The sequence below is a fragment of the Haliotis cracherodii genome, unplaced genomic scaffold (genome assembly GCF_022045235.1).
Source record: "Haliotis cracherodii isolate W230 unplaced genomic scaffold, xgHalCrac1.p SCAF_17, whole genome shotgun sequence".
NCBI classification, from domain to species: domain Eukaryota; kingdom Metazoa; phylum Mollusca; class Gastropoda; order Lepetellida; family Haliotidae; genus Haliotis; species Haliotis cracherodii.
In genome coordinates, this window is record NW_027266272.1 from 5,784,059 (window position 1) to 5,795,952 (window position 11,894).

Here is an 11,894-nt window from a genome sequence, read left to right on the forward strand (position 1 = left end):
TCAATTGGTGAAAACAAATGTTCATTTGTGAAAGCAAACCCTTTTCCCCTGAACGTTAAAAGAAAGGAGACTTTGTTTTTGTCTGAAATATCAACGTTGAAGTCGTTTATATATTCGGAAATCCATATTATGGTAAATATTTATTAAATGCATATCCTGTTTTGTATATATGTATATATTATTATATCAATATGGACAATGATAAAAGTTTAAGTGCTATTCGAAAATGTATGTAAATCTGCTTCGTGATGAATGAAGCATGGCAATAAATGTATGCATCTGATTCTTCATTTGTTCTGTATTCTTTGATGGGAATGAGTTTCGTTAAATATGATCACTCTCACAGATTATTATTTGATAAGAGGATTGGACTTTAACTGGAGAATAGTTATGAAAAATATATATATAAGTATAGGCGGTCTGTGCACATGTGGTGAAACTGCTACCTCATTGATTTGATAATCGGGACTTGGAAATCATAGTCTGTCATTAAATTGATTTTAAAATATATGGTTTTGACTGTAGTACGTCCTGACATGATAATATTATGTTGTAAACAACTTATCTTATCTTATGTTAAGTAAAACAATTATTGATAACTTCCTGAATTCCAATTGTTCAATGAACAGAATTATTCAAAGCTCTGGCGTGAGACAACAATAAATTAGATGTTACCAAAGATTGTCCATTTTATGATCTAAGGCACATGTCGGGGAACTTACATGTGAGCCGTCTAGACGACTGTCTGTTTTATAATTAAATGGCAGACAGACAGACAGACAGACAATTGTTTATTTACGTCTCACTTCTGTACAACATACTACATACATATATACATAGAACATAGATAAAAGTACAGAACCACTCAGTATGAGTTATGAGAGACGAGGTCACATAAAAATAAATACAAGGTATAATTTATAAGTGGTAAAATATATCACGAAGGTAAATCATTATATAAAATATTCTTGCGTTTTTCGAGTAAAAGTTTGCAGGTTTTGGCCGTTAGAAACAACAAATCATCATTGGACATAATAAAAGAGAACTTATCAACATCAGATAAAACTTGAAAAGTAGCACAGAGATTCGCACATGTAGTTAAAAGGCTATCAGTAATGTTTTTATATAAAGGACAATGAAATAAAACATGGCTTTCATCCTCCACGCATTCATGACAGTTAAAACACACCCGTTCATTCAATGGTATATTATTGTAGCGACCTGTCTCAACACGGAGCGGGGCAACACCACAGCGGAATAGAGCTATAGCACGGCGGTGAGACCGGGGTAGGGGAAACTGTAAATACCGTTCAACTTCAAAACTTGTCTTAAAATGTCGATAAAGTCGGAGCTTGTTCTTTCCTGTTCCATGTCTACTTTCCTCCTGTCTGACTGACTTACTCCATTCCTGTATGAAGTTCTGCTTTATCTTCTCTCCAACCGTACTCGTTAAAAAGTGTATATAAAAAGTGTTTCCAATAGGGATAAAATGGTCTAACTGTAAACTTCGTAGTTTCTTGTGGACACGGAGATTCCAGTTACGTGTGCCTAATGACGCCGCTGAGTCTGCCCACTTGAACACTTTAAATATAAATCTGTCCGGATTCACGTCGCATGATCGCTTGTAATACCTTACTACACTTCTCCATAGCCGTACAACCGGTGGCTCCCATCCCATGTCCCCAGATACAGCGCTGTTTGGGGTTGACTTCCTCACTCCCATAAAATACTTCATGGCCCTGTTATGTACGGTGCTGATAGCTGGAATGTGATGAGCTCCCCATATCGCAGCTCCATAGTCTATTGTTGCCCACACCATGGAGTCATACAGCTTGGTAAATGTTTTGTACTCCATCCCTCCTAGAATCTTGCTCTTTGATATGAGAAGTCCCAGAGCACGACTTGCAGCACTTGCCACGGCATTCCCCATCCGAGTGTAGTCCAGATGTTCTGTTAGTAACAAACCGAGGTAACAGTAACTCTCCACTATTTCCAAATTATTACCGCTACACTGGAATAAACTATCCGTTCTTGTCACTGCCTGGCTCCGAAAATGCACAATCTTCGATTTGTTGGGATTAATTGACATCTTGTTTGTCGTACACCACTGCCCAAGCCCGTTAAGAAGTATATTTAAGTCCTGCTCACTCTCAGCCAGAAGAATGATGTCGTCAGCGTAAGCTAGAACACAAATGCATTCATCGTCAACAGATACACCAACTTCTAAGGCATTCAGCGTAGTTATGAGGTCATTGATGTACAGGTTGAATAACAGTGGAGAAAGTAGGCATCCCTGGCGTAGACCACTCTTGACGTTAAACCAAGACGTAAACGACCCGTTTATCCGCATACAAGCCTGAACATTCCGATACAGTGAGACAATAGCATTAAACATATTCCCCTGGATCCCGATGTCACTCAATTTACTAAATAGAATACCTCGATCAATACAGTCGTAAGCTTTCTTGAAGTCCACGAAAGCAGCAAAGGTTTGCTTCCCCATACTCTTACGAGTCTCTATTATGGATGTCACAGTAGAAATGTGCTCTGTAGTTGATCGTCCTCTTCTAAAACCGTTTTGTTCATCACATAAAATATTAGCCCCTTCCACATGTTCTGTCAATCTATTGCTTAAAACTCCACAATACAATTTATAAGATGTGTTGGCAAGCGTTATGCCTCTATATGAGAGTGGATCACGTGGGTCATCTATTGCTGACTTTGGTATGGGGTTAATGATTCCTTTTGACCAGTCAGTTGGAACTTTACCAGTAAGAAAACACAAGTTAAAAGTTCTGTATAAAAACTTAAGACTTTCTTCATTTTTCAAAACGTCCACAGGTATACCATCATATCCCGGAGCTTTACCTTTCTTTGCTTGCATCATGACATGGTGTATCTCCTGTAGCGTTATTTCTTCATTAAGATGGGGGTTAATGTCAGTGACGTCACTATGGTGCACAACTTCCTCCTCGGTGCTGCTAGAGTTAGTGTTGAGAAGTGCGCAGTACGCTTGTGTCCATGTGTTTAACACAGCCTCTCTGTCTCTTACAACACTTCCATCGTCTGTAACTACTTCCATAGGAATCTGTTTTCTTCTTTCATTCCCAACCCCAACTCTTCCAATCTTTTTCCAAAACTCTCTTGTCCCCGAATCACACAAGTCCTCTATCTCTCTAATAGTCTTGTTTCTGTATTCACGTTTAGCACGTTTAACCGCTTTATCAAACACTGAACGTTTCTGCACGTATATGGCTTTCAGACTAACACGTCTTGGACCACGGGATTTACACCAAGTGCGTTCCGCTCTACACATATCGTTCCATAGCTCAGTCAGAGTCTCTGTCCACCACGCCTTCTTCGTTTTTTTCCGTTTAGAGTTTACATAGGAAGATAAAACACGCTTCGTCGGAAGAACATTGTACATTTCACTTAAAACAGTTTCTTGAAATAGGTTAAAAGCATTGTCTATGTCACACTGTTCTTGATTAGATGATTCTAGCACTGATATGATACTGTCTATCCGATCACGAACCTCTCCAGATTTTAGGAAATTGTCGGGTATATTGGTAGAATCACACTTGAGTTTAAAACCTGATCCATTATCCTCCTTCGCTACAGGGGTATTATATACATAGGAGTCCAAGTTCATAGACCACACTAACACAGAGTGGTCAAGTTTACTCACTGCCTCAGCGTCTAACACACCAACTAGCCCCGCTTCCTCAATCAACACACTAGGTCGCGCAACACGGAAATCAGTAATGCTCTCTAAACATTCATAGTTACATATACAAAAATCAACAACAGAGTTACCTCTCGTGGTTACAAACGTAAAATCATTCACTCCTTTCCGTCCATTCACAATACACATATTTGCATTACAAAGAAAGTCACAAAACAAACGCCCATGGTTATTCAGTGTGTTATCAATACAGTCTCTTTCAGGCAGCAAGTCGACACCTTCCACGTGGTCGCGTAGACCCGCACACCTGCTGTTGAAGTCTCCGCATATATACCTAATATTCTGAGTCTGATATAGGTACACCTGAGACAGTAAGGTATCTAAAAACTCCGACGCATCAACATGTCGAGTGGAGTTCTCAGGCGGCAAGTAACACACACAGAAAGTTGACTGACAGCCTGGGATAGCTTTATGATTCAACTGCAACCACAGGATTCCTTCATACGTATTGTCTAATAACTTGATATCATATAAATCACATATAGTATTTTTAACTAAAAAACCAACCCCTCCAGAACCACATTTGGCACTTCTGTGAAGTAGCACTCTGTTGTGCCCAAACCATGTATAGTTATCGACATGCAATTCAGTGCTACTAATGAGATGGGACTCGGCCACACCAATAATATCCACATCTAGAAAGTTTATAAAAGATTCACGTACAATAAAATTATCACTTAAAACATCAGTTGTCCAGCCGGCCACATTCCAAAACCCGCATACAACCTAGTTGTTATTGCCTGTCACGGAGTTACGGTGGGTATAGGCGTCGCGACCCGACCTTTCACCTTTGTCCCGATGGCGTTCTCCTTCCCGATTGGCTGGCGGTCCACGTGGTCGCTGTTTGTCAACAAAGCCACGTGTGCGGTTGTACTCCCAATGCCCGGTAGTGTTGTTTACGTCGGTTTGTCGCCTTTCACCGTTGAGATCACCGGTTCCGTTGTGTGTCCGGTTGTCGTAGTTGTCCCTCCTACCCCGGGAATAATTGTCTCCTCGCCTCGGCCTCGAGTCCTGACTAGAGGTCTCCCGGTTATCTATTACTTGGATCCGTCCTCCGTTCATCTTCAGGTTTCCTCCCACTGCATCCACCAGTTTTTTCAGATTTGATTCTTGGATTCTCTGATGTAGGGATTTATCACTCGTAATAAACACGTCCCTGTAATTTCTACTGTCCTTCAGTTTCATTTTGTCACTCAGTATTTGCTTTTTATCATCCAAACTACGACATCTAGCAATGATCACTCCTGCATACCTTCTGTTAGTTGACTGTTTCCTCTCCGCACTAACAATGCTTATGTTACGAAGACTCAGCCCTTCCTTAATGAGACTGTTAACTTTATTCACCACATTTTCGTTACTAGATTCGGGAAGATTCTTAATAACAATGTTCAGGTGTATTGCTTCTGATCTCGCCGCGTCTGCATAAGACTGTGCGCTACGCAGGTTGTCTATGCTTTTCTCAACTTTCTCGTTCTCCACGGCCTGATCATCACGTAACTGGGTCAACTGTCTATTCACATCATCAATGTCTGATTCAAAATCTTTTCTCACCTTTGAGATCTCTTCCTCGAAACTAGTTTTCAGTTTGGCAGTTATCCTATCCTCCATAGAATTAAAACGTTCATCAACATGTAGCTTTAGCGTTTGTATTGCCTCCAACACATCATTGGTTGATTTCGAACACGATGGCGAACAGTTCAAATTTTCAGTTGCAATACGATCGGGCACGGGAAAATTACTCGTCTCACCTTTCTGCTTTTTACATGTTGTGTCTCCGTATACCTCACTACCCTCTGTTGTGATGTGTCTTTTCCTGGTCTCGTTACTCCTGTTCACCTCTGTTATGGCGGGAAGCGACATGACCGAGTCCATGAACTCCTGTGATTGTGTGATATCCATAAAAGTCCACTTTTACACCAAACACAACGATCACAGTATATATCTGACCTGTATCGTCGATTTAAAATCACGATTCTTGTCGACGATGATGATTTTAGGTAGTCACTCACAAACAAATTTCAAATTCGTCGGAGCGGAGATCAACACAACCTTCTCTCTTGGCAGCTGCCATCCAGCCGAAAACTTAATCTTGAGACCTATTATTGTCTTGTCGAGTCAAGTGCGGGTCTCTCTTTCACCTTGGGGAGAATGCGACTGTAAAAGCCCCTCGCTAAGACAGACAAGTAGTGAATGTTTGAGATAAGTTTATTATTTATTATATAAAGTTTAAACTCAGTAGATAATTCATAGTCTTTTTATTGTTCAAATTACTAATAAAACATATTTTTACTTACATTTCCTGTTTGGAAATGTTGCCAATCCAATTTTGGATTTTCCGTAAAGATCGATCCTTCCAAGCTTTGGAAAGGTTGGAATGAGCGATCTTTCCAAAGCAATCCAACGTTCATTCCAAATTGGAATGGACGCTCCTTGGTCTTGTGATGCACGTGGCTATATAAATGCAATAATCTTGGACGCGACGTTAAACCCCATTTCACCTCACCTCACCTATAATGCGAATATAAAAAAATAACTTTGCGCGTGAAAAATTCAGGTATACTGAGACTAGGTTGATATTTCCCATATGACAAAGACACTCGTGATGAGAATATGTATTGAAAGATGCATATTTAATTTCAGAATAAATTTATTTTTATAAATACTTTTCTTCTGCTAGTATATAGACTAACGGGCAAAAGAAACGCAACCAAACAATTTTCTGGTCTAAAATAAAACAGACGCAAAATTTAGTAACAGTTGATGTTATATTACAAAAAAAAACAATTATTCAAAAACGGTATTTCCGAGGCCTGCGTCCAAGTTGGTCCCAGGGGTGCACTATGACAACCATTATTTATTGGGTGGCGGTTTTTTTGCCCGCTGGTTTATTAATGCATCTAGTGTTTCCATCTCCCGCCCGCCCTGAATTTTCATTCCGACATGAAATGATAAAAATGGCTTCGTATCTCAATTTCCTCCGCCGCTCAATTATGCGTGATAAATAAATACTACTCCCATTGCACACTCATAAAAAACAGGTCAGCTTGATCTTTATTCAGCTATGTTCATTAAAAAAGCAAAGCGACTTGATCTGCACACCCGGACGCTTGATGAGTGATGACACAGAGACACAGGACGACAGTTGACATGTGTTCAATATATAAACATTACACGGAACATGACAATATAAAAAGTATGAGAACTGTGTAGGCCGTAGGATTTCATCAGAATAACTCTGGGTTGTCACGGCACTTGGCATCAGGTTTATTCTACAGGTTTGTGAGAAAAAACCCCGCACCATTAGTGAGTGAGTATGGTTTTACGCCGCTTTTAGCAATATTCCAGCAATATTACGGCGGGGGACACCAGAAATGGGCTTCACACTTTGTACCTATGTCGGGAATCGAACCCGGATCTTCGGCGTGACGAGCGAACGCTTTAACCACTAGGCTACCCGACCGTCCCCCGCATCATTAAGCTGCCACCATCTCTGTTGGCTCTCCCATCAGCCCCGCACAGCATTGATCACCGTACTGAACGCTGTAAATATGGACAAAACAAAGTCAGTTTTTAAAAACGGTGGTAACTTATCAATAAAAGAAAAAACCCGGCGTTATATGGGAAAAAACCCCTGAAGAAGTTGTTTCATTAAATAAATAAATAGGCGTATGTTTTACAAGAAGATAAACTTGGTCAAATAATACAGGTAATTGGTGAGCACACGTGAGAATATTGTTGCCCAATCTCAATTTCAATCTGCCATCAGCAGCTTGTGGGCCTGGTAGCAACAAACACATCATGCCGAAGATCGACGCGGCTCTGGATGCCCAAGGGAAACAACTCCAGCCCAGGCCAGATTAGCAGAACGTTGCCATTAAGATATCGGTTGCAAACTCTCACTCAGATAAGTGACAGGATAAGAGTGAGTGAGTGAGTGTGGTTTTACGTCACTTTTAGCAATATTCCAGCAATATCACGGCGGGGGACACCAGAAATGGGATTCACACTTTGTACCCATGTCGGGAATCGAACCCGGATCTTCGGCGTGACGAGCGAACGCTTTAACCACTAGGCTAACAAACACATCACGCCGAAGATCGACGCGGCGCTGGACGCCCAAGGCTGCTAGGCTACCTGATCGCCCCGACAGGATAAGAGTAAATGCCAGACGGTGCGAAATCGTCTGCACATTTGCGCTCACTACGTCCACGTGTCATCCCACAACTTAATGCACGTGATTTGAATCAGAGACGCCAGCGGTGTGGGGAACGTCAGCACTGGGATAATCGACGTTGGTCATGTTTTCTCACGAATCGAGGATCCCTCTCGATTTCCATGACCGAATGAGTCGAGTTTGGAGACGTCCTATTGGGAGTTTTGTGGCCATTAACGCCGTACAGCATGATCGTTTTGGGTGTTGGGTGAAAAAGGGTATGGGGTCGTATCACATTGACTGGCCGAACAGGGCTCCATATTGTCCTTGGCAGTCACAGGTCAATGCTATCGGGACATAATTGCAGCACAACGTGCTGGGCAACGTTTCATCTTAAAGATAATGCACGTGCTCATCGTGCCAGGATTGTGACCTAATTCCTCCAGCAGCAAAACATCCATGTCATGCCCTGGCGAGCACTCAGTCCTGACCTCTCCCTCCCATTGAACACGTCTGGGACGTCATTGGCAGACGTGTACGTCAACGTCAAAGGCCACCCGCCACTCACCACCCTCAATGACCTCGGTGTTGTCCCCACTCATGAGTGAAACAAGCTCGAAGAATTCATGCATGTCTGGTTGGTTTTCCCCGATAGTAGTGGCGTAGTGCGCTTCCATCTCATCACACCAACCATTAGAGTCCATTCAATGTCTGCGCCTACAGCAGATATGATCTTAACATTTCCATTTGCCAATACGATATAGATTAGAAGTTATGTCTTGATGATTCCCAATGTCCCCTTCATTTTTGGCATAGTACTTGACGCTGGTCAGTTAAAGACATATTTTATGAATGTGGATATGGTTATATTTGGTTACAGCAACATGTTTGCACGCCACATAACTTTATAAACCGTTTGGCAAAGACCTTAAAGTGCATTTCGCATGGGTACCTACAACTTTGCACAATTATAGATAGTAACACCGTTGTATATATATTTCTCTTTCAATAAATAACGGAAATGTGACAAAGGCCCTGTATATCACAAACTGAGTTCACTATTCGGTGAGAAAACGATGCGCGAAACATGCCATTTCTTCTATTGAGTTTATTGTTCGCGTTTCGGTACTTTAAATTATTCGTTGTGAGACATTTCCTTGTTGAGAATATTAGCTGATGAAGCATCGATCGTACTTACTCCGTTGCGGTATCATGATTTAATCTTGCCGATATATCCAACTCTGACGGTGACAATAGTTTTTTTTTCTCCAAATCACAATATCCTATTGCAGTCTTGAATTCGCACTGCAAAAATGTTATTGACTATGTGAATCCGTGTCACTTACGGACTGCTGACAAGCCTTATGCAATAATCTACCGCAGGTGCATGTAGTTGTGAGATGAGTGACAATGCAAAACAGGTCTCCCCACCCCTTTAATTTAACGCGTCCATTCTGTACCCGGCTGGGGGTAGTACCTGACCGGCTTGCAGGCCAAACCTGTGTCAGAGGCTCAGGACCAAAGTGATTTAGACCCAGGCTTTGATCACTCCAGAGTGTTTTGAGTCTAGGCTCATATCATTAACTGAATAAGACGTATATTATATACTGTATAAGGCATATATTACAAACTGTATAAGGCATAAATTACAAATTGTATATAGCATATGTATTATAAACTGTATAAGACATATATATTATAAACTGTATAAGGCATACATTACAAACTGTAAAAAGACATATATATGACAAACTGTATATCGTATATATGTATTACAAACTGTAATAGCATATATATTATAAACTGCATAAGGCATATATTACAAACTGTATAAGGCATATATTACAAACTGTATAAGGCATACATTACAAACTGTGTAAGACATATACTATAAACTGTATGAACTGGACTTTTACACTCAGTTAACTCCCTTGCCACGGGCAGATGCTACAGCTTTTGTTTACAGTCACAGTACGTGTTGCAACTATATTTTCAAACAGTTGCTGCGTACTAGTATTTTTTAATATATTTCGGATAAACGCTTCTAAACCTTATTTTTAAAACGTTAATCACGGTACATGACTATAAAACCTTCCTGTTTCAAAGCGATCGCAGCGCAACGATTGCCGTAGGACTGACTTTATTGGTGAGTCGGGAAATGATGTGCTTTGAATATTTAGAGATTACATAGAATGGCAATACAGATGTCTGAAAGTGCAGAGGTCTTGACGTCACTTAGGATACAATGCCACGCTGACCAAGTCAGATGTTGGGTGTTCATCCGGTGTAAATCTATATAAATACTAATCCAACTCAACCGTCATATGCACCAGTCCCACTGAGTCGTCCCTTGCGCAAGGTAAGGGAGAATTCGAGATCTATTCAATTCAGTTATCCCTTTCAAATCGTACATTTTTGTATCCAAAATTGTTAAGATAAAAAAAACAATCCGACCTATATATAATGCTTCAAATTAATATATTTATGAGAGGTTTCGTATTCCTTTCTAATCGTCTTGCAGTTATACTACATTTATCATATTAAATTACTGTTGGGGTGTCAATCGTCATATTGCTGGGAGATAGTTGATGATTGATGTTGTCACCTGAAGCAAACTGTTGCGTTGTCATAGTTACTATTTTGTATGCGGTCTTAATTTGAAGATCCAGGTAGGAGATGAGCAGTAAGCACGTGTACATATGAGTACAGTTGTTACGAAATGCTTTTGTCATATTGTGCTGAATAGTTTCAATTTGTGCTTTAAAGCGCATCACCGGGCCAAGATGGTCCAAAGTGTTATTGGCTAATTACTTCATTATCGGCGATCATACCTACATATTATTGATGCAACATACACACATGACATTAATGAACAATCACCAACCAAAAACGTGAAACATAATTAGGTATTTCGGAGTAAATCGTTTGAAATCCCGAAAGTGGAGCTGTGTGTAAGCGTCACTGATCTAGGTAACATGTAAAAGAGCAATCGTTAAACGAAATAGGATTTGAAACGTATCAAATACTTCTAGCTATCGCGATACAAATTTCCATCTGTCGGCATAGCGTTTATATTTATAGGGTAGTACTATATCTATGTAAATACCACTTAATAATGTCACTGTTCATCGTGTATAAAGCAGACACGTTGGTTAAAGTAGACCTCTTCTCCCCATACTCTCAACAGTCTCACAAGTGTTCGGTCCGACTTGGCCCGGGCTGTCAAAATCAACTTAAACCTCACAGATGTAACATGACATGGATTCACACCTATAGATTAGTATTATAACCACCTAAATATCTCTTTATAGTGTCTCAGATCGCGGTTTTGAAAGAAAACAAGGTGCTCAAAGTTAAGCCCTTTTCCCTCTACATTCTCAACATAGTCTCTATCAGAAGTGTTTGGCTTGTGCTCGGTCCGACTTGTCCCGGGCTGTCAAAATCAATTATACACACAGATGTATCATCATATGTGTTAATATCTGTAGCTTAGTGTTGTATCTACCTATAAAACACTTTCATAATGTCACAGTACATCGTATTTAAAGAAAACTTGGTGCTCAAAGTGAAGCCCTTTCCCCTCTACATTCTCAACATAGTCTCTACCAAAGTGTTTGGCTTGTGGTGGGTCCGACTTGGCCCGGGCTGTCAAAATCAACTTTAAACACACAGATGTATCATCAATGTAGAGGGAAAAGGGCTTCACTTTGAGCACCAAGTTTTCTTTACATACCGCGATCTGAGACGATATAAAGTGGTATATAGGCAGATATAATATCATTTTCTCTTGGAACATCTATAAGATGTACAGCTACATGTATTTACCAAAAGAAAGAATCTACGTTTTTACTTCATCAAATAAACATTCACTCATTGAACATCTCCAACAGTTTTGTCCATGTTGAGATCCACTGAAATGGTTAGTTCACTTGTTACATTTATATAGAACAGAACGATATTTGTGATTAAATATGATTGTGGATACATTTACCTTGG